At 41.3% G+C, this 24,318-nt stretch overlaps 1 long non-coding RNA gene across 7 annotated transcripts in view; it reads right to left on the bottom strand.

Annotated features, from left to right (window-relative positions):
* The window catches only part of LOC102121715 (uncharacterized), a 212,297-nt gene extending 188,192 nt beyond the window's left edge, over window positions 1–24,105 (bottom strand). For 4 of the 7 annotated variants that reach the window (XR_010582679.1, XR_010582681.1, XR_010582680.1 and 1 more), the window contains exon 1: window positions 23,615–24,105. This is a non-coding gene — a long non-coding RNA (uncharacterized lncRNA). The remainder of the gene's footprint in view (window positions 1–23,614) is intronic. The other 3 variants (XR_012426754.1, XR_012426755.1, XR_286011.4) reach the window with 2 other exon arrangements.
* Between the last annotated feature and the right edge of the window lie 213 nt (window positions 24,106–24,318).

Consider the following 24,318-nt stretch of genomic DNA (forward strand, 5'->3'; position numbering starts at 1 on the left):
CCCCAAACAGCTTTGATTACGATTCCATTTACCGCTTTTAAATTCCAGCATTGAGACTCGAGCTAAAATACTTTATTGGAGCTTTTCCCTAAATAGATAGCAGAATAGAGGTTAAGATTTGGTGGCAAACTTTTCCTTTTAATTCAACCATTGGATATTTTACCCACTCTTCAGCTTACTTTTACGTGCCTTCAGGTTTGTTTTTTACAATGGGAGGGGATCAGAATCCAGTTTTCTGGAGCGAAAAATGAGGAAACACAGGAATGCAGCTGTAATCTCCCTTTTTTTTCTGTGCAGATGCGGATGGCAATGGCAGGCACCCACACAGAAGGACATTTCCTTATACTGTCATATACAGCCTCGGGACTTCTGCCCAGGCCTCAGTAGACACAACTGCAGTGGTTGAAATGGAGAGAACACACGTTTGTCAGAAGTAGGTCTGGTCTGATTTTGCCTGAGTCATTGAGTGACGGTTTGCACTTCGCATCCTTCACAAACATCCTAGAAACAATGGCCCTGGTTTACTCTGAACATCCTGGGAGTGCTCCATGGTAAATACACAATGCCTTTGTATATTTACGATTCTTTCTTGGTCTATTTCGAGGCTATAACAGTGAGGGCCTGAATTCCAAATTCTGCCATACAAGCAAGCATTTTGCCTTAACAGTTGGCTATGCTTGAGTCCAGAGTTACATCTATTCTCAAGCAACTTGTCTCACCATGAAGAAGTATGAACTTAAGAGTCAGGAAGGGATAGGCATGGCAGCAGCTGCTACTGCAGTGGTCATGGCCTGGAGCATTCAAGAGGCAGAGCTCAAAAAGGAGTGCAAAATATGACCAATGTATTTTTAAATAATTGGATCACCTTCAACGTGTCAGGCACGTGTGTAAGAGATCTTTGTGAACAGAGTGTATGCAAACCCTACAGTGGGTGAAATCCTACAGAATAGGTTTGAGCTTTTCCTTTTTAATTCATTAATATTTTAACTTTGCTGAAGAACAGAACCTAATATTATTAGCCAACTAATTTGAATTTGTCAGAAGGAAGATGTTACCCAAATATCAAATCAAGACCAGATCTACTTCTGACAAACACATGTTCTCTACATTTCAACCACTGCAGTTATGCCTTCTGAGGCCTGGGCAGACGTTCCAGGGCTGCTCAGCAGTATAAGGAAAGGTCTTTCCATACATATTAATTTTAACTCTGACAACAACTCTGCAAGGGAAGTATGACAGTTGAGCAAACCCAGGCTCAGATACTTTAATACTCTATTGGAAGTCAGATAATTTGCCAACTGCTGAGTCAGGCCAGTAATCTAGGTATGTCTGGTACCAATAGATCACAACTTAATATATCAAAACAAGTTTTCTGAATCTGAATATTGAATGAATATTCAATAATATTAGGAAATAATAGTTCATTTATTGGAGATGACAGTATTGTGATTTTAAAAATATTTCCTAGAATATAAATGATAAAAATAAATCATTCAAAGTCTGAGATTTGCTTAACGAGCCCCATGGTGGTGGTGCTGGTGTGGAAGATAGAGGAAGGAGAATCCAATTAAAGCACAGATGAAACAAGGATCTCAGGGACTTGATGGTTACTATTTCTGGGTGATGACTTTGTGGAAATTTTTTGTACTATTCTTTCTAATTTTGCTTATGTTTAAATTTTTCCCTAATTAAAAAAATAAACAACCCCCTCCCCTTCTGAATAAAGGCATCATCATTAACTCAGCTGCTGTGAATCAAAATCCTGGAATCACTGTTGCCTGATCTTTTCTCTCACAGGTGCACAGGATCTGAGTTGAGAGTGTGCTGGGCGTGTTTGAGTAACAGTGAAAAGGCTGCCAAGTGCCGGAGCCATTGGAAGTGGGGTCAGAGAGATGTCCAAATGATTTCTACACAGGGCCTAAGAGGCCACGGTAAGCATTTGTGTTTTATTTTGTATTCTACTCTGTGTATGATACAAAAATTATTGTACAATTTTGATGAGAAATGAAAAACCCTGAGATTTACGTTTGACTAACATTGCCATGAACGGTGTTTGAATAATAGACGATAAGGGGCCAAGAATGGGAGAGAAAAGGCAACCAGAAGTGATTTCACTAGTACAGGTTGGTGGTGGCCATTCAAAACAGTGCTTCAGTGGAAGTAAGGGGGACCTGATTTCAAAGGTATGACTGACATGATTTTCTAATGTATGACTAAGTGTAAAATGACACTATTGGATTAAAAATTGTCCTTTAGCCCTAAAATGCCATGGATGTCCCCAGTCCTGTAAGATGCGGGGGTTGTATGCACCGTTGCTTTGGTGCCTTCCAGGAGTTATCTCCTTGCAGTGTACATGGCAGAAAGAGCACAGCCTTCAGAGTCAGAGAAGATAGGCTAGAATTGGTGTGGTTCATGCAGTGTGCCCCACAGAGCCACATGAAAATTAAAGGAAACAGCATGAAAATCTGTGTATGATGCAACATAGCAAGGGACTCAACAAAAACCTCCCTTTCCTCTCCAAAATGCCTGCCCCTTACAAGGGGCAGTCTCATGTGTCACTGCCCTGCCATGAGATGTCAGCCTTCCTTCCTCACATGTTCTTTGACTCCATGTCTAAGATTTCCACAATGGAACCTCCCTTTCTTGCCCTCTAGGCTGCATGTTTTTGCAGAGGGGTGACCCTTACGTGGGGACTAAATTGATAATGTCTTTAGTTTAAAATTTTATGCCTTTATTACCTGATTTCATCATATCTAGGTCAGGTTTTCTCATATAGTATCAGTCTTGCCTTGACATTTTGATAAAACTTCTAAATTCAGAATCAATAACATACAATAAAGCTTTTATCTGTGCATATGTAAATAATTTATATTTCTTTGTAGTTTTCTCTCATTTCTTCCTTCTTGGTAAGCATTAATTACTGTTCTGCATTCTCTTGTATATCTAGATAAGCAAAAAAAAGGGATACGCGAAATTCAGTTAACAATTCACGTTTTCATAAAATATTGACTGATTGCTACCTTCATCTTACTAATATTGGGTACATATCAATGGGTGGTGAGCAAGACAGAATTTTTCTTGGGAAATTTCAGTCTTTTTTTAGCTTATCACTCAGTATCTCATTGAGGAAATATTTAGGTAGAATTAGATAACAATCCTTAAGCTATTAATGTAATGTCAGCGAAGTTTTGGAAATTACGCAAGTTGGACAGCTGAATTCCACCCATGCATAATGACATCTAGCTAGATCCTCAAAATCTAGCACGAAAAAGGACAAACGGATGTTTACACAGGATAGTGACAAAGATAATAGAATGAGCACGCCAATAAAATCCACCACACCAAATGTCAAGAATTTTGTTTTTGGACCGGGTGCGATGGCTCATGCCTGTAATCCCAGCACTCTGGGAGGCCAAGGCAGGTAGATCACGAGGTCAGGAGATCGAGACCATCTTGGCTAATACAGTGAAACTCCGTCTCTACTAAAAATACAAAAAACTAACCGGGCGTGGTGGCGGGCACCTGTAATCCCAGCTACTCAGGAGGCTGAGGCGCGAGAATGGCGTGAACCCGGGAGGTGGAGCTTGCAGTGAGCCGAGATCACGCCACCGCACTCCAGCCTAGGGGACAGAGCGAGACTCCATCTCAAGGAAAAAAAAAAAAAGAGAGAGAATTTTGTTTCTGTGCATTCCTATTATTTACTAGTCTTGCTTCTATTGGCCTTGTGGGAAAGAAACTCCTTCTTCAAGGTTCTATTTAAAGTTGAATTGTCAATCGCTATGCAATAATTGCCACCTTCTTCTGCACCATCCCTTCACTAATTTCCAGTTGTAAAATACTTTCAAGTATTTAATCCTAAGTATTCTAATTTTATCCACTTGTTGCAATTATTATTTTATTTTTATTGCTAAGTAACCCTCAATCACAAAACTATCAATTTATGCATCTTAAGCACTAAAATTTGGCAGCTGGTGAATCATTCTCCACTACTTTCAAGCAGAATCTCAAGCTTCCGAAGTTTTCTGGTCTTATTCCTAGTATAGCACTTATCATATCTTATTGTGATAAATTGCTTTACCCAAACTCACTACCTTTCTTCAACTCCATTGGCCCAAAACTTGGCCAGAGAGCCTGGTGGGCATATATCAATGTGGTCCATAGTCAGTACTCAGTAAACATTTTATTACTGAATACATGGCATAATAAGTAACTTTATTTTTTAATTTTATTTTAAGTTCTGGGATATACATGCAGGAAGTGCAGGTATGTTACATAGGTAAACGCGTGTTATTATGGTCTGCTGCACCCACCAAGTGTATGTTCATTGCAGCACTGTTCACAATAGCAAAGGCATGGAATGAATCAACCCAAATGCCCATCAATTATAGACTGGATAAAGAAAATGGGGGCTGGGTATGGGCTCACACCTGTAATGCCAGCACTTTGGGAGGCTGAGGCAGGTGGATCACCTGAGGTCAGGAGTTGCAAGACCAGACTGGCCAACATGGTGAAACCCCATCTTTACTAAAAATACAAAAATTAGCCAGGCGTGGTGGTGGGCGCCTGGAATCCCAGATACTGGGGAGGCTGAGGCAGGAGACCCATGCCCTAGGTATTAAGCCCCATCCCCATCTCCTAGGTATTAAGCCCCACATTCATTAGCTATCAATCCTGATGTTCTCCCTCCCCCTGCCCCTGACAGGCACCAGTGGGTGTTGTTCCCCTCCCTGCATCCATGTGTTCTCATTTCAGCTCCCACTCATAAGTGAGAACATGTGGTGTTTGGTTTTATGTTTCTGCATTAGTTTGCTGAGGATAATGGCTTCCAGTTCCATCTATGTCCCTGCAAAGGGCATGTTCTCATTCCTTTTTATGGCTGCATAGCATTCAATGGTGTATATGTATCACATTTTCTTTTCTTTCTTTTTTTTTTTTTTCTTTTCTTTTTTCTTTGAGAAAGAGTTTCACTCTTGTTGCCCAGGATGGAGTGCAATGGCACAATCTCGGCTCACTACAACCTCTGCCTCCTGGGTTCAAGCAATTCTCCTGCCTCAGCCTCCCCAGTATCTGGGATTACAGGTGTTCACCACCACACCCGGCTAATTTTTGTATTTTTAGTAAAGACGGGGTTTCACCATGTTGGCCAGTCTGGTCTTGAACTCCTGACCTCAGGTGATCCACCTGCCTCAGCCTCCCAAAGTGCTGGCATTACAAGCATGAGCCCATACCCAATCCACATTTTCTTTATCTAGTCTCTAACTGATGGGCATTTGGGTTGATTCCATGTTCCATGTCTTTGCTATTGTGAATAGCACTGCAATCAACATACACTTGGCATGTATCCTTATAATAGAATGCTTTATATTCCTTTGGGTATATGCTCAGTAATGGGATTGCTGGTCCAAATGGAATTTCTGGTTCCAGGTATTTGAGGAATCACTACGCTGTCTTCCACAATGGTTGAAATAATTTGCATTCCCATCAACATTGTGAAAGTGCTCCTATTTCCCCACAGCCTCACCAGTGTCTGTTGTTTCTTGAATTTTTAATAATCACCCTTCTGACTGGTATGAGATGGTATCTCATTGTGGTTTTGATTTGCATTTCTCTAATGACCAATGATGTTGAGCTTTTTTGTCATATGTTTGTTGACTGCAAAAACGTATTCTTTTGAGAAGTGTCTGTTCATTTCCTTTGCCCACTTTTTAATGGGGTTGTTTTTTTCCTGTAAATTTACAGTCCTTGTAGAGTCTGGATACTAGACCTTTGCCAAATGGATAGCTTGTAATAAATGTTCTCCCATTGTGTAGGTTGTCTGTTCACTCTGAAGATAGTTTCTTTCACTGTGCAGAAGTTCTTTAGTTTAATTAGATCCCATTTGTCAACTGTTGCTTTTGTGGCAATTGCTTTTGATGTTTTAGTCATGAAATCTTTGTCTAAGTCCTTAATGGTATTGCCTATATTTTCTCCTAGGGTTTTCATAGTTTTGGGTTTTACATTTAAGTCTTTAGTCCATCTTAAGTTAATTTTTGTGTGAGGTGTAAAGAAGGGGTCCACTTTCAATTTTATGCATATGACTAGCCAGTTTTCCCAGCACCATTTATTAAATAGGGAATCCTTTCCCCATTGCTTGTTTTTGTCAGGTTTGTTGAAGATCAGATGGTTGTAGATGTGTGGTCTTATTTCTGAAATCTGTATTCTGTTCCATTGGTCTATGTGTCTGTTTTTGTACCAGTACCATGCTGTTTTGGTTACTATAGCCTTGTAGTATAGTCTGAAGTAAGGTAGCATGTTGCCTTCAGCTTTGTTCTTTTTGCTTATGACTGTCTTTGCTAAATGGGCTCTTTTTTGGTTCCATATGAATTTTAAAAGTCTTTTTTTCTAATTCTGTGAAGAATGTTACTGGCAATTTAATGGGAATAGCATTGAATCTATAAATTACTTTGGGAAGTATGGCCATTTTCACAATATTGATTCTTCCTATCCATGAGCATAGAATGCTTTTCCATTTGTTTGTGTCCTCTCTGATTTCCTTGAGCAGTGGTTTGTAGTTCTCCTTGAAGAAGTTCTCCATTTCCCTTGTTAGCTGTATCCCTAAGTATTTTATTCTCTTTGTAGCAATTGTGAATGGGAATTCATTCATGATTTTGCTCTCTGCTTGTCTATTGTTAGTGTATAGGAATGCTTGTGATTTTCACACAAGGATTTTGTACTCTGTGACTTTGCTGAAGTTGCTTATCAGCTTAAGAAACTTTTGGGCTGAGACAATGGAGTCCTCTAGATATAGGATCATGTCATCTGCAAACAGAGACAATTTGGACTTCCTGTCTTCCTATTTGAATATGCTTTATTTCTTTCTCTTGCCTGATTGCCCTGGACAGAACTTCCACTACTATGTTGACTAGAAGTAGTGAGGGAGGGCATCCTTGTTTTATGCCAGATTTCAAGAAGAATGCTTCCAGCTTTTGCCCATTTAGTATGGTATTGATTGTGGGTTTGTCATATATGACTCTTACTATTTTGAGTATGTTCCATTAATACCTAGTTTATTGAGAGTTTTTAATATAAGCTATATTGAATTTTATCAAAAGCTTTTTCTGCATCTATTGAGATAATCGTGTGGTTTTCATCCTTAGTTATGTTTATGTGATGAATTACATTTATTGATTTGTGTATGAACCAGCCTTGCATCTTGTGGATGAAGCTGACTTGATCGTGGTGGATAGTTTTTTTGATGTGCTGCTGGATTCAGTTTGCCAATATTTTATTGAGAATTTTGGCATCAATGTTCATCAGGAATATTGGCCTGACGTTTTCTTTATTTGTTGTATTTCTGCCAGGTTTTGGTATCAGGATGATGGTGGCCTCATAAAATGAATTAGGAAGGAGTCCCTCCTTTTCAATTGTTTGGAATACTTTCAGAAGAAATGGTACCAGCTCCTGTTTGTATCTCTGGTATAATTCAGCTGTAAATCTATCTGGTCCTGGGCTTTTTTTTTTTTTTTTTTTTTTTTTTTTTTTGGTTGGTAGGCTATTTATTACTGCCTCAATTTCACAACTTGTTATTGGTCTATTGAAGGATTGAACTTCTTCCTGGTTCAGTCTTCAGAGGGTGTATGTGTTCAGGAATTTATGCATTTATGTCAGATTTTCCAGTTTATTTGCATAGAGGTGTTTATAGTATTCTCTGATGGTTGTTTGTATTTCTGTGGGGTTAATGGTGATAACTATGTTTTCAGTTTTTATTGTGTTTATTTGATTATTCTCTCTTTTCTTCTTCATTAGTTTAGCTAGTAGTCTATTTTATTATTATTATTTTTTTTTTCAAAAAAACAGCTCCTGGATTCAATAATTTTTGAAGGGCTTTTTGTATCTCTATCTCCTTCAGTTCTGCTGTGATCTTGGTTATTTCTTGTCTTCTGCTAGCTTTAGAGTTTGTTTCCTCTTGGTTCTCTAGTTCTTTTAGTCGTGATGTTAGGGTGTTGATTTGAGATCTTTTGAGCTTTTCAATCTGGGCATTTAGTGCTGTAAATTTCTCCCTTAATACTGCTTTAGCTGTGTCTCAGAGATTCTGGTATGTTGTCTCTTTGTTCTCGTTTATTTCAAATAACTTCTTGATTTTTGCCTTAATTTCATTATTTACCCAGGCATCATTCAGGAGCAGATTGTTTAATTTCCACATAGTTGTGTGATTTTGAGTAGGTTTCTTAATCTTGAGTTCTAATTAGATTGCACTGTGGTCTGACAGGCTGTTATAATTTCAGTTCTTTTCCATTTGCTGAGGAGTGTTTTACTTTCACTTACGTGATCAATTTTAGAGTAAGTGCCATGTGCGCCAAGAACATATATTCTGTTGTTTTGGGGTGGAGAGTTCCGTAGATATCTATCAAGCCCATTAGATCCAGAGCTGAGTTTGAGTCCTGAATATCTTTGTTAATTTTCTGTCTAGATGATCTGTCTAATATTGACATTGGGGTGTTAAAGTCTCCCACTATTATTGTGTAGGAGTCTGAATCTCTTTGTAGGTCTCTAAGAACTTGTTCTATGAATCTGGGTGCTCCTGTACTTGGTGCATATATATTTAGGATAGTTAACTCTTCTTGTCGGATTGAACTCTTTATATGTAATACCCTTCTTTGTCTTTTTTGATCTTTGTTGGTTTAAAGTCTGTTTTGTTGGAAACTAGAATTGCAACCCCTGCTTTATTCTGCTTTCCATTTACTTGCTAAAGTTTCCTCCACTCCTTTGAGCCTTTGCACGTGAGATGGGTCTCTTGAATACACCACACTGATGGGTCTTGACTCTTTATCTAGCTTGCCATTCTGTGTTTTTTAATTGAGGCATTTAGCCCATTTACAGTTAAGGTTAATATTGTTATGTGTGAATTTGATCCTGTCATCATGATGCTAGCTAGTTGTTTTGCATACTTGCTGATGTAGCTGCTTCATTGTGCCACTGGTTTTTGTACTTCAGTGTGTTTTTGCAGTGGCCAGTAATTGTTTTTCGTTTCTGTATTTAGTGCTTCCTTCAGGAGCTCTTGCAAGGTAGACCTGGTGGTAATGAATTCCCTTAGCCTTTGCTTGTCTGAAAAGGATTTTATTTATCCTTCGTTTATGAAGCTTAGTTTGACCAGATATGAAATTCTGGGTTGGAAATTCTTTTCTTTAAGAATATTGACTATTGGCCCCCAATCTCTTCTGGCTTGTAGGGTTTCTGCTGTTAGTTTGATGGACTTCCCTTTGTAAGTGACCTGATCTTTCTCTCTGGCTTCCCTTAACATTTTTTCCTTCATTTCCACCTTGGAGAATCTGATCATTAAGTGTCTTGGGGTTGATCTTCTTGTGGAGTATCTTACTGGAGTTCTCTGGATTTCCTGAATTTGAATGTTGGCCTGTTGGGGAAGTTTCCTTGAATGATACCCTGAAGTATATTTTTCAACTTGCTTCCATTCTCCCTGTCTCTTTGAGGTACGACAATAAGTCGTAGACTCAGTCTTTTTACATAATCCCACAGTTCTTGGAGGTTTTGTTTGTTCCTTTTCATTCTTTCTTCCTTAATCTTGTCTGCCTGTCTTATTTCAGCAAGATAGTCTTTAAGCTCTGAGATTTTTGTCTCAATTTGGTCCATTTGGCTACTGACATTTGTGGTTGCATTGCGAAGCTCTTGTTTTTCTTGGCTCCATCAGGTCATTTATGTTCCTCTCTAAACTGGTTATTCTGGTTAACAGCTCCTGTAATGTTTTATCATGGTTCTTAGCTTCTTTGCATGGGCTAGAACATTCTCCTTTAGCTCAGCAAAGTTTGTTCTGAAGCCCACTTCTGTCAATTCATCCATCTCAACCTCCTCCCAATTCTGTGCCCCTGCTGGAGAGGTGTTGCAATCATTTAAAGAAGAAGAGGTACTCTGACTTTTTGAGTTTTCAGCATTTTTTTGTTGATTCTTTCTCATCTTTGTGAGTTTACTTAACTTCAATCTTTGAGGCTGCTGACCTTTGGGTGGAGTTTTTCTGTGGGGACTTTTTTTGTAGCTGCTGTTGCTGCTTTCTGTTGTTTGTTTTTCTTTTAACAGTCAGGGTCCCTTTTCCAACAGTCTGAAGTGCTGGGGGTGCACTTCAGACCCTGTTCTCCTGGGTCCCTCTCACTCCTGGTGGTATCACCAGTGAAGACTGCAGAACAGCAAAGTTGGCCACCTGCTACTTTCTCTGGGATCTCTATCCCAGCGGAGCCCCAAACTGATGCCAGCAGGAACACTCCTATATAAGGCATCTGGTGACTCTGTTGGGGGATCTCACCCAGTCAGGAAGCACAGGATCAGGGATCTACTTAATGAGGCACTCTGGCAGCCCCTTGGTGGAGGGGGTGCACTGCTCTGGGGGGAATCCTACTTGGATGGACTGCCCAGATTCCTCAGATCCAGCAGGGGGAAAGACTAAATCTGCTGATCCAAGAAGACCACAGCTGCCCCTCTCCTCAGGGGCTCAGTCCCAGGGAGATCAGAGTTCGGCCCCCAAGTCCCTGTCTTGAGTTGCTAAAATTCCTGCAGGGAGGCTCCGCCCTGTGAGGAGGGATAGGTCAAGATTTGGCCTAAAGAGGCAGCCTGGCCACGATCTGCCACGGCTGCTGTGCTGCACTGTGGGTAATTCCTCATGGGTCCAAACTGTCCAGTTTCCCTGGCACCAGCAGGGGAAAAACAGCAGACTAGGGCTGCAGTGATGGCTGCTACCCTTGCCCACAGGAACTTGATAGTCTTAGGCAGTCTCCAGCCTAGTGGCCACGGAGAGTCTGCACAGCTCTGTGCTTGGGACCCAAGGCCCTGGTGGCGTGGGCTCATGAGGGGGATCTCCTGATCCACAGGTTGCAAAGATCCATACAGAAAGCATGATTTCCCAGGTGGGATAGCAAGATCTCTAACTGCCTTCCTTGGCTGGAGGTGGGAGCTCCCCTTGCCCTGGTGGCTCCCGGGTGGGCTGTCACACCACCCTGCTTTTCCTTCACCCAAGTGGACCGTCACACCACCCTACTTTTCCTTACTCTCGGCGGGTCGCACCAATCTTCTAGTCAGTCCCAGTGAGAGAACCTGGATGCCTCAGTTGCCAGTGCAGGATTCACTCACCATTTTCGTTCTGGGTGGGAGCCTCCAACCACAGCTTTTTCTAGCCAACCATCTTGGCCCCTCCCAGTAACTGTATTTACTATTTACATTGTGACACGCACAAAATGCACGTAACATCGAACTCCACCCTATAGCACTTTCTGGAGGTGAGGACCAGCCTCGGATATATGTGAACTAGGGAAGGCCACCCCTGCTTCTTCACTCTCACTTTGCCCTCTAAGTTGTGTTTTTATTCCACTCCAACTCATTCTCCCCACTTCGATAAAGAGAGGCTCAGCTGTGATAATGAAGAATCCCAAAAGGTTAATGGTGCCACACAACAAAAGCTTATTTATCAGTTTTAAAAAATGGCCTAAAATTGATATTCCCAGGCACCAGACATCTTTCCCTGATGTTAACTTAGGGTCCGGTTTCCTTGCATCTGTGGCTCCTCTAGGGAGCAGGAAAGAAAAGGAATCGAAAGTGAAGTCCGCTTCTAAAAGTCTTGGTTTGGAAATGCTACACACTCCCTCTGTTCACATTCTACTGGAAAGCTAGTGACATGGCCAAACCTGCAGGCTGAGGGGCTGGGAAGTGTGGACCATGGAGGGCAGCTGCCCCCAGCTACAACACTAAATGATGAATGGGTCATGAATGGCAGTGCAGCCAGCCATTCCTGCCACACCATCTGTTCATGCATCAAATCATCATAACGAAATATTAGAAGCTCAAAACTGTATATGATGGATTCCAAACTGGTAGTCACACTCTAAGTGTGAAATAAAAGTGTGAACATGCTAATAAAACCATAAAACCTTACAGTAGTTCACATTTAGTAATTGTATACAATAGAATTGCTTCGGTTTCCTATGTCAACAACTAGCTTATTCATCCTGTAATACTAAAGCTTAGAATATTAACACAGACACTTCAGGTTCCAAAGAAAATACCCCTTTCATCACAGTTATAGCCCAATTCTAATGAGCATGTAATTTTCTGTGATACAAGTGGGAGGAGAGTGCTATTGTGAGCCCTGAATGGGAAGCAAAGGTGGCCTTCAGATAATGCTGTTGCTCAGAACCACGTGCAAACATCCCAGCTCAGGGAGTCAAAACATCTTGGCCTACATTATACAAAAGGCAACAGAATGATAATCTCATATTGAACTACTCAGCTTTGAAGCTCATAACAAACAAGAACAAATTTCATTTGCTTTTGTGTCTTTCTTATTTTCATTCGTTGATAGGAAAAACCTCACCTCAAATATGATTATTTAAAAGAAATGGAAAATTTTTAAAACACTAATTCCCCACAATGTGAATTTACAATCTGCACCTTATAAAACTCCATGATTAAATACCTTAAAAAGTCAGGCACACTGTGAATTTCAGTGGGCATCAGAGCTTTGTCTGATTTTTATTTGAATAACTGCAAGTTCTAAAGTCCAAGTAGTCTCAAGACTGCAATATTTATTATACAAAAGAACTTGTACAATATATTTTCCTTGAGTCATTTTTAAAAGTTTTAAAATACTTGCAAAATGTCTTTAACATCATATTTTAATGGCACTTTAAATATTTTCAGCAATAAAACAGGATCTAACTATGTGACATTTTCACTCTATTCTGTGAGAAAGAACATTTTACTGGTACATGGTAATGTAAAACTGGAGTTTTCTCTTTCCTTATATCAGGGGTTAAAATTGTACAGAATTGTACAGAGAACGTTTAAAAATACATAACTCTAAGTCCTATCTCCAGAGTTTCTCATTTAGTAGGAGTTTTTGGTTTTGGTTTTGGTTTTGCAGGGCCTAAGAATTTGCATTTTATTTACTCACACATCAGGAAATTCTGATGTAACCAGGCCACATGTTTGTGAATCACTGATAAGGAATTTGAAAGATTTAGAACAGTGCTTCTAAAACTTTATTGTGCATACAGATATCAATGATCTTGTGGCAAAGATGATTCTATTCAGAAGGCCTGGAGGGGGCCTGAGGTTCTGTATTTTTAACAAGCTCCCAGGTAACCTCATGCAGCTGGTCCATGAATCACACCCAGAGTGGCAAAGATGGAGCCTCCCTAAAAGACAGGGTGAGCTTAGGTGGCTATGGATGTTAATATAATGGTTTTCAAACAGGAATGACTGTCCTTGAGTGCATTAGGACTCCAGCAAAGAAGTCACACACTCTAAATCACCCTTCGCCAAAAAGAAATATTTATAGAAGGAGGAACAGTAAGTGCTCCCTTAGCAAAAAGTTTTATCATCAAGTCTAGTTCTTTTCCCTATATAAGAAATCTTTAAGAATTCTGAGGGTGGACCAGGGAAGAAGCATATGCTCACTGTTCAGTAAAATCAAGAGAAAATTCTGACCCTGCATCCCATGGCACTGACTTTACCCCACCCAACACAGCACCATCTCACTCCATTAGCATGCTTCCAGGTAGTCCTAAGAGGCTCATTTAGATCACTGGATGAGAGCATGGACGATGAGGCTGGGTGTGTATTTCCAGCACCAGCATTTACTGAGTGAGTTTGTTCAAGTTACATACCTTTTCAAGGCCTCAGATTTCCCATCTGAAACATGGAGACAGCACCTACTTCAAAGGATTTTTGTGAACATCACAGGAGAACCCATAGTATCTTGCACAAAGTGGTGCTCCAAAAATGCTAGATATGATTATTTTCACTAAAGACCAATGAAGAGCAAAAAAACAAAACAAAACAAAACAAAAAAACAGAAAAAAAAATTCAACTATTGGGATAAAACAGAAAGAAAACTAAGTGTAAATATCTAAAGCAAGTAGATACGAATTAAAAGGTAGGTAGGTGATGCCATATATCAAGGCTTTACTCTCCTGGGGTGTACTCATTTTAATTCCTGAAGGACAGAAAACAAATAGTCACCAAACAAGAAACCCTGTCTCCATCTTGTTCTTTCTCTAATGTATTTGCCACACTGGAGCCAGATAGAATTTTCTAGCATGCCAAACCGAATGCATCATTCCCCTTTAGAAAGCCCTCTTTGACTTACTGCCTTTAGGATAAAAGTAAAAACCTTCCACAATGCCTGTTGATGCTGTTCCCTTGGTCTAGGAACCTCTTTCTCCACCCTTCCTCACCAATCAATAGTCCCAATCTAAATATACTTCCTCTAGGAAGTCTTTTTCAAGCTCTATGTTTCTCTAATCCAAATATTTTCACACTTTATTGCAATTTATATGAAAATATCTTGTATTTTCGTCTAAGTCCATAAGAACAATGAAGGCAAACATTTTTATTGTCCTGATGATTATTTACTACACAGCAGCTATGTCGTGCCTGGCACACAGTTGGTGCTTAACAAATATTTGTTGGGGGTAGTGGCCCAGATGGCCAACTAGAAGAATCTAGTGCACACAGCTCTCACAGACAGGAACAGAAGGGGCAGGTAAGCCCAGCAACTTCAACTGAAACACCCAGGTACACTCACTGAGACTAATCAAGGAAATAACTGGACCCATGGAAAATGGAGAAAATTAAGGCAGATCAATAGCCCACCAGAAGTGACACAGAGCCAGGGGAACCTCCTTCACCCGGGGAAGCAGTGAGTGAATGAGTGACCCCAGGAACCTACACTGCTCCCACAGATATTTGCAACTCTCAGGTCAGGAGAGTCCCCCATGAACCCACTCCACCAGGGCCTTCAGTCTGACACACAGAGCTAAGTGGGGTCTCAGCAGGGCAGCCACACAGGCACACACATGGAGACCCAGAAGCCTTAGAGACCTGGGCTTTCTGGGCTTCCCAGGAAAAGTAGTTGCAATTCAGGCAAGGTGGGAGGTTAGACTGCCATACATACCCCTAGGAAAGCGGCTGAATCTAGATTGAGCAGCGACAGTCTGCAGACCCCACTTCCGTGGTACCTCACAGGATAAGGCCCACTGGCTTAGAATTCCAGCCAGACAAGGATAGCAGTGTTGCACCCGCCTGAGACAGAACTGCCAGAGGGAGCGGCAGGCCACCATCTTTGTAGTTTGGGCAACTTACAGAACTCCCAGAGGGAGCGGCGGGCCACCATCTTTGTAGTTTGGGCAACTTAGCCATCCAGCCTTCAGGCTTTGGAGAGTCCAAGCCAACCAAGGGTGGAAGTGGTCCCCCAGCACAGCACAGCTGTTCTATGAAAACATGGCCAGGCTGCTTTTTAAAAAGGATCCCTGATCCCATTCCTCCTCGCTGGGCAGAACCTCCCAACCAGGATCTCCAGCCACCCCCGTTGGTGTTCTCTGGCCAACAGAGACTTGAAACCTCTCTGGGACGAAGCACCTAGAGGGAGGGGTGGGCTACCATCTTTGCTGTTGAGGTGACTTAGCCATCCAGATTTCCAGCTTTAGACAGTCCAAACCGACTGAGGCTGAAAGCAGTTTTCCAGCTCTGCACAGCTGCTCTATGAAAACATGGCTAGTTTGCTTATATAAATGTGTCCCTGATCCCATTCCTCCTCACTGGGTGGGACCTCCCAACCAGGGTCTCCAGACACCTCCTACAGGTGTATTTGAGCCGGCAATAGGCCCATAACTTTCTGGGAAGGAGATCTCAAAGAGAGAGGCAGGCTGTCTTTCTTGTTGTTTCATAGCCTTTATTATTGATACCTCCAGGAACTGGAAAATCCAAGGTGACCAGGAACTGGAGTGGGCCCCAGCATACCATAGCAGCACTGCAGAAAAGTGACCAGACTGTTACGTGAGTGCTCATTTTTATATGTCCTCACTGGGCAGGTCCTCCAGGCCTAGGCCTCTAGCCACCCCCACCAGAACTACTGAGCCAGTAGGAGCTCTGCAACTCCCTGGACAGAGTCCCCAGAGACTCAAAGCCTCTCTGCCACTGCCTCTGCAGTGGAACTGCCCTTGCTACCCTCAGATTAACAAAGGAGCAAAGACCTTATGTGTCTTAGCCACACCTCCAACAACCTGTAGTTGATCCAAGGAGAGGAGGCCAGTCTGTCTTCCTTGGGTTCCAGCCACTGCCCCCACTGCTCATCACTAGACAGAGAACCCCCTGCTTGGGCCCACAGCACAGACCCTCCATCCTGGGATGATTGCACTGAGCAATTTCTGACCTCCATTTCTCTGGAGTGGACCCCCAGAAAACAAGCAGAAGACCTTTGGACACAACCACTACTAAGGTCCCTTCCTCTGCTGCCTCCAAGTTGGGGAAGGAGAATAACACCGAGATCACACCAGAGCGGCAATGGGCAGCCGAGGAATGCCAAGCCGTGATCTACAGCCAGCACTCAATGGGGAGAGGAACCCACACTTTCCGAACATTGAGAGGGACCACGGCTGTAACTGTGAGGAAACAGAGGGAAGCCACGCAACTGAGCGAGAGTCTACCAACTGACCAGAACATCTAAGTGCCACCTACTGGATCACACCCGAAAGCTTCAACACCAAAAATAAACTAAGCATACACTACTCTGAAATCAAAGACAAGAAGTCAGCTTCAAATAAAGACTCTGTACATAGCCTCAGTCCTGTGAAAACATCTAGAAAACAAGTCTGTTGACTGCACTCAATCTACACTGCAGGTAAAGGAATGCCAATATGCAGAGATGAGAAAGAACCAACACAAGGACTACAGTAGCTCAAATGGCCAGAGTGCCACATGTCCTCCAAAGAACAAAACCAAGTCTCCAACAAGAGTTCTTACCCAGGCTGAGTGGGCTGGAATGACAGAAATAGAATTCATAACATGGATAGGGATGAAGCCCATTGAGATTACAGAGGATGGCAAAACTCAATCCAAGGAAAGTAAGAATCACAATTAAATGATAAAGGAGCTGAAGGATGAAATAGCTGGTATAATAAAGAACCTAATGGATTTGATAGAGCTGAATAACACAATACAAGAATTTCACAATACAATCACAAGTATTAACAGCAGAATAAACCAAGATGAGAAAAAAAAAAAAAACTCAGAACTTGAAGATTGGCTCTCTGAAATAAGACTGTCAGACAAAAATAAAGAAAAAATAATATAAAAGAATGAACAGAACCTCTGAGAAGTATGGGATAATGTAAAGAGGCCAAATTTATGAATCACTGGTATCCCTGAAAGGGAAGGGGAGAAAGTAAACAACTTGGAAAACATATTTCAGGATACCATCCAAAACTTCCTGAATTTTGCTAGGAGATCAACAGTCAAGTTTAGAAATAAAGAGAAATCCTGAAAGAGTCTATGCAAGATCATCCCTAAGACACGTATTGTCAGATATTTCAAGGTTAAAATGAAAGAATGTTAAAGGCAGCTACAGAGAGAGGGACAGTAACCTCCAAAGAGAATCCCTTTCATTTGAGAGGCTAACAGTGGACCTCTCAAATGAAACTCTATAAGCCAGAAGAAATTGGGGACCATGTTCAATATTCTAAAACAAAAAAATCTTCAAGAATTTTATATTCAGCCAAACCAAGTTTCCTAAGTGAGGGATAAATAATAAGATTTTTTTCAGATAAGCAAATGTTGAGGAAGTTTGTTACCACAACACCTGCCCTACAAGAGTTCTTGAAAGGAGCACTAAACATAGAAAGGAAAAACTACTACCAGATACTACAAAAATGCACTTAAACACACAAACCAGTGTCACTAAACCACACAAACAAGCCAACATAATAACCAGGTCACAGCTCAATGACAGGAACAAATGCACACATATTAATACTAACCTTGAATATAAATGGGCTAAATGCCCTCACTTAAAAGGCACAGAGTGGCAAGCTAGATAAAAAAGCAAGCCCCAACAGTATGCTGTCTTCAAAAGACCCATCTCACATGTAATGATATTCACAGGCCCAAAATAAAGGGATGGAGGAAAATCTTCCAACAAAATGGAAGAGAGAAAAAAGCAGGAATTGAAATCCTTATTTCAGACAAAACAGACTTTACATTAATAAAAATTAGAAAAGACAAACAAGAGCATTACATAATGGTAAAGGGTTCAATGCAACAAGAAGACCTAACTATTCTAAATATATATGCACCCAACACAGGAGCATCCAGAAATAAAGCAAGTTCTTAGAGACCTACAAAAAGATATAGACTCACACACAATAATAGTGAGAGACTTCAACACTCCACTGATAGTATTAGACAGATCATCAAGGTAGAAAATAAACTGAGATATTCAGAACTTGAACTCAACATTGGAGTAAATGAATTTGATAGACCTCTGCAGATCTCTTCACCCAAAAACAACAGAATATACATTCTTTTCATCACCACATGAGATATACTCCAAAATCAACCACATAATTGGACCTAAAACAATCCTCAGCAAATGCAAAAACTCAAATCACATCAAACACGCTCTCAGACCACAGTGCAATAAAAATGGAAGTCAAGACTAAAAAAATTGCTCAAAACTATTCAATTACATGGAAATTAAACAACATACTCCTGCATGACTTTTGGGTAAATAATGAAACTAAGGAAGAAATCAAGATTTTTTAAAAAATGAATGAGAACAAAGATGCAACATACCAGAATCTCTGGGATACAGCTAAGACAATGTTAAGAGGGAAATTCATAGCAGTAAATACCCACATCAAAAAGGTAGAAAGATCTCAAATTAACAAGCTAACTCTACAACTTAAGAAATTAGAGAAGTACAAGCAAATCAACCCTAAAGCTAGCAGAAGACAAGAAATAACCAAAATCAGAGCTGAATTGAAGGAAATCAAGACATACAAAAACCATCAGAAAGATCAATGAATCCCGGAGTTGTTTTTTTTAATTAATAAGATAGATAGACTAGACTGCTAGTTACACTCATAAAGTAGAAAAGAGAGAAGATCCAAATAAACACAATTAGAAATGATGAAGGATACGTTTCCACTGACCGCACAGAATTAAAAATAACCATCAGAGACTACCACAAACACTTCTATGCACACAAACTAGAAAACCTAGAAGAAATGGATAAACTCCTGGACACATACACCCTCCCAAGAGTGAACAAAAAAGAAATTGATTCTCTGAACAGACCAATAATGAGCTTCAAACTCGAATCAGTAATATATAGCCTACCAAATGGTGCTGGGATAACTGGCTCTCCATAAGCAGAAGATTGAATCTGGACCCCTTCCTTACATCATCTACAAAAATCAACTCAAGATGAAATAAACACTTAAATGTAAAGCCCAAAACTATGAAAACCCAGAAAGACAACTAGTCAATACCATCCTGGACGTAGGAACAGGCCAAGATTTCATGACAAAGACACCAAAAACAATCACAACACAATAAAAAATTAACAAGTAGGATATAATTAAACTTAAGAGCTTCTGCACAGCAAAAGAAGCTATCAACAGAGTAAACAGACAACCTACAGAATGGGAGAAAATATTTGCAAATTATGCATCTGACAAAGGTCTAATATCCAGCATCTATAAAGAACTTAAACACATTTACAAGAGAAAAACAAATAATCCCATTAAAAAGTGGGCAAAGGACATGAACAGACACTTTTGAAAAGAAAACGTACATGCAACCAACAAGCATATGAAAAAAAAGCTCAATATCACTGATCATTAGAGAAATGCAAATCAAAACCACAATGAAATACCATCTCACCACAGTCAGAATGGCTATCACTTAAAAGTCAAGAAACAATGATGCTGGTGAGGTTGCAGAGAAAAGGGAACTCTTATACACTGCTGATGGGAGTGTAAATTAGTTCAACCATTGTGGAAAGCAGGATGATGATTCCTCAAAGAGCTAAAAGCAGAACTACCATTTGATCCGGCAATCCTATTACTGCGTATACAGCCAGGAGAATATAAATTATTCTACCATAAAGACACATGCGTGTGAATGTTCATTGCAGCACTATTCACAATGGCAAAGACATGGAATCTACCTAAATGCCCATCAATGACAGATTGGATAAAGAAAATGAGGTACATATACATCATGGCATACTACATAGCCATAAAAAAGAATGAGATCATGTCATTTGGGGGAACATGGATGGAGTTGGAGGCTATTATCCTTAGCAAACTAAGGCAGGAACAGAAAACCAAATATTGCAAGTTCCCAGTTATAAGTGGCAGCTAAAGGATGAGACCTAATGAACACAAAGAAGGGAACAACTGACACTGGGGTCTACTTGAGGGTGGAGGGCAGAAGAATGGAGAGGAGCAGAAAAGATAACTATTGGGTACTTGACTTAATAATGGGTGATGAAATAATCTGCGCAACAAACCCCCACGACACAAGTTCACCTATGTGATAAATTTGCATATGTACCCCGAACCTAAAAGATTTTAAAGATGAAATAAATAAATAAATATTTTTGAAAAATATATATATATCGCTCACTTTTAATTAACTGTTGTGAAGAAAAATCTCTTTGATGTTTTTAAAAATCTCTTCTGTGATTCACACTGAAACCACCGCCTTTGTATTTCCTATAAACCTTATTACTTGATATCTTTATACCTCAATTTATGCAACTTATATAAGCCATACTTTCACAGATTATAATTATTTTTCCTGCTTGTTACTTTTCACTTACAAATGAGAACTGAATATTTAGTTCTCAGCACATGGAAATGTAACAAAAGTAAAACCTTTTTCTTGTAAATTACTGTGTTTTCATAGGAAAAGGGGCATTTCAGTGCAGCTTAGAGAAAGGAATAAAATACAAGGTTCATTTTGGGTGAATGGTGAATACAGATGTTGCTAGAAACAATAATATATCCAATGATATGGCAAAAATATAAGTTGAATTGTAACTTGGGCTTTCCCAGGCTATATGGAAGAACAACCCAAGACAGCAGGGCAAATACTCCTCTTTTCTGCCCCACAACCCTCATAGCCCTCAGAAAACAAGCCAAGATGGCTAGGGCATCCCTTTCCTTGGGGGAAGCCCATCTCCACTTAGCCTTGGGGAGCCTTCCTCACCCTGTGTTGTCAGTGGTGATGCTGTTGCTCCTACCTTCCAGTATGACCCTACTGCTAGTCTGTGATCTCACTCCAGCTTTCAATTTTCTCATTATTTGGTGAGTTCCACTCTTCCTGTCAGTCAGTGAACAACCAAACATCGACTGAGCTCTATGCCAATCACCAGGCTGTGGAAATGCAGCGTGAGGGAAATAAGGTGTGCCCGTTCTCACACACCTGTTCTCATTGGAGTAGGGAGCACCTTGTCTCCAACAGTTACAAATACATCATTGATGCCAATCATTCAGGTGGCCTGAATTCTTCTCTTCCCTACAGTCCCCTCTCATAAAGACTCTGAATGGCCTGAAGCTGGATCACCTCCCAGGAGGTCACCAGATAATCTCCCTGCCATAGCTGAAGACCAACCTGTACCCCAGGGTCCATGCCACGCTCTCTACTCCTTTGTTCAGGGTGAGCTCTCCTCCCCCAGGAACCCATCGGGGAAACTGAGTTGCTTTGATCCTCGGTCCCATCCATGAGATTTAGCTTTGCTGAGTTATTGAGAGACAAACATATAACATCAATATTGAGGCCAGGTGCAGTGACTCAAGCCTGTAATGCCAGCACTTTGGGAGGCCGAGGCAGGTGGATAGCCTGAGGTCAGGAGCTCAAGACCAGCCTGGTCAACATGGTGAAACCTCGTCTCTACTAAAAATACAAAAATTAGCTGGGCATGGTGGTTCCCACCTGTAACCCCAGCTACTCAGGGTTACAAGTGATTCTCAGGCAGGAGAATCACTTGAACCCGGGAGGTGGAGGTTGCAGTGAGCTGAGATCATGCCATTGTACTCCAGCCTGGGCTACAGAACGAGACTCCATCTCCAAAACAAACAAAAAAAGAAAAAGAAAAACAATATTGAAACAGCAAGACCAGAAGAAGGAATTTCATCCTCAGCCACGAGGTGACGACAGTGAGAAACTGTCAAAGAGAAGGCCTCTGCGCTTCCCCCACACCCCCACCGCCCTCCCATCTGTCACCAAAGTCACTTTCTTATGTTAATAAATTTAGGTATTCTTCTCTAGATGCCTTTTTCCACCACCAGAAACCAAAACTGGGTTAATTACTCCATATGTAATAATATTTATTTTGTATCTATTTCCCCACCAGCCTAAATTGTAAAAAACTGTATTTTCTAAGAACTGAAAAAATGGCTTTATATATTTTACTGACCTAATTAAGTCTAATGTAAATACATTTGTAATACATGCTGCAGTTTGTAAGTATGCTTTAGAATTCTTGAATGTTTGGGACTTGAAGAAACTCTGCCTGTAACGACTTAATATTGAAGGAAAACAAATTTATCTAAAAGTAGAAACTTTTATTGCCAAACAAGGAAGAGGAAAATGAATGTGAAGACTGTTCCTCCCACATTTGTTTATCAGCCTCCCACTGCTTCTAATAAAACTACCTAGACCAGGACTTCTCAAGGTCCACAGTGCTTAGGAATCACCAGAGGTCTTGTTAAAAGGAAGTTTCTGATGCACTGGGCCTGGAGCAGAGCCAGAGATCCTGTATTACTAACTAGCTCCCAGGTGAGGATAAGGGCACTGGACCACACACCACAACTTTAGCAGTAAGGACCTAGAGTACAATTATTTCCAGAATGTTAAGGACAAGAATAATCTGTGCCTATAAATTACTAGATGTCTGTTGGGCCCTGGTTGAATCTTAAGTAATTCTGAATTATACTTTGACCTAATATACTTAGCTGAGTTAGTATGTTGATTAATTTTTGTAAAAGCAGTCATTTCCTGAAATTAATGTTAGTTCTCTTCCTAAATTGATCCAAAGTATAATATTCTGATTATCTATTGTTGCATAACAAATGCTCCTAAAACTTAGTGGCTTCAAGCAACAATGCTTTTACTCTATCACATTGTTCCATGGGCCAGAAATTCAGGCAGGCATTGACTGAGGTCACCCAGTGGTATGCAGCTGGCATCTCATCTGGTCTAGTGGGTCCCAGAGGGCTCATGTACCTGTCTGAAGAGTAGTGACTGGAAGATTGCACTCATCTGGGCCTCTCTTCATCCCACAATTATGGGGACTCACAAGATGGCCTCTCCATCAGGGCACTTGGATATCTTACACAATGGTTCGGATCCTAATGAGATGTGAAGCCAGCTGGGCTTCTGGATCAGATGGGGACTTGGAGACCTTTTGTGTCTAGCTAAATGATTGTAAACACACCAATCAGCACTCTGTAAAATGGACCAACAAGCACTCTGTAAAATGGACCACTCACCGGAATGTGGACCGGGCCAAATAAGGGCATAAAAGCTGGCCACCCGAGCCAGCACTGGCAACCGGTTAGGGTACCCTTCCACGCTATGGCAGCTTTGTTCTTCCACTGTGGAAGCTTTGTTCTTTTGTTCTTCACGATAAATCTTGCCACTACTCATCTTTGGGTCTCCACTTCCTTTATGAGTTGTAACACTCATCACCAGGGTCTGCAGCTTCATTCCTTAAGTCAGCCAGACCACAAACCCACTGGGAGGAACAAACAACTACAGAGGCGCCATTTTTAAGAGCTGTAACACTCACTGTGAAGGTCTGCGGCTTCACTGCTGAAGTCAGGGAGATCACGAACCCACCAGAAGGAAGAAACTCCAGACACATCTGAAGGAACAAACTCTGGACACACCAGCTTTAAGAGCTGTAACACTCATCTCTACTTAAAAAACAAAAAAATACAAAAAACTAGCAGGGCGAGGTGGCATCTGTAGTCCCCAGCTACTCGGGAGGCTGAGGCAGGAGAATGGCGGGAACCCGGCAGGCGGGAACCCCGGAGGCGGAGCTTGCAGTGAGCCAAGACCGCGCCAGGGTACTCCAGCCCAGGCGACAGAGCCAGACTCCCTCTCAAAAAAAAAAAAAAATACAAAAAACTAGCTGGGCGAGGTGGCGGGCATCTGTAGTCCCAGCTACTCGGGAGGCTGAGGCAGGAGAATGGCGGCAACCTGGGAGGTGGGAACCCGGGAGGCGGGAACCCGGGAGGCGGAGCTTGCAGTGAGCCAAGACCGCGCCACTGCACTCTAGCCCGGGCGACAGAGCCAGACTCCCTCTCAAAAAACAAACAAACAAACAAACAAAAATACAAAAAACCAGCTGGGCGAGGTGGCGGGCATCTGTAGTCCCAGCTACTCGGGAGGCTGAGGCCCAAGAATGGCGGGAACCCGGGAGGCGGGAACCCCGGAGGCGGAGCTTGCAGTGAGCCAAGACCGCGCCACTGCACTCTAGCCCGGGCGACA

The sequence above is a fragment of the Macaca fascicularis genome, chromosome 17 (assembly GCF_037993035.2).
Source record: "Macaca fascicularis isolate 582-1 chromosome 17, T2T-MFA8v1.1".
In the NCBI taxonomy this organism is placed as follows: Eukaryota; Metazoa; Chordata; class Mammalia; order Primates; family Cercopithecidae; genus Macaca; species Macaca fascicularis.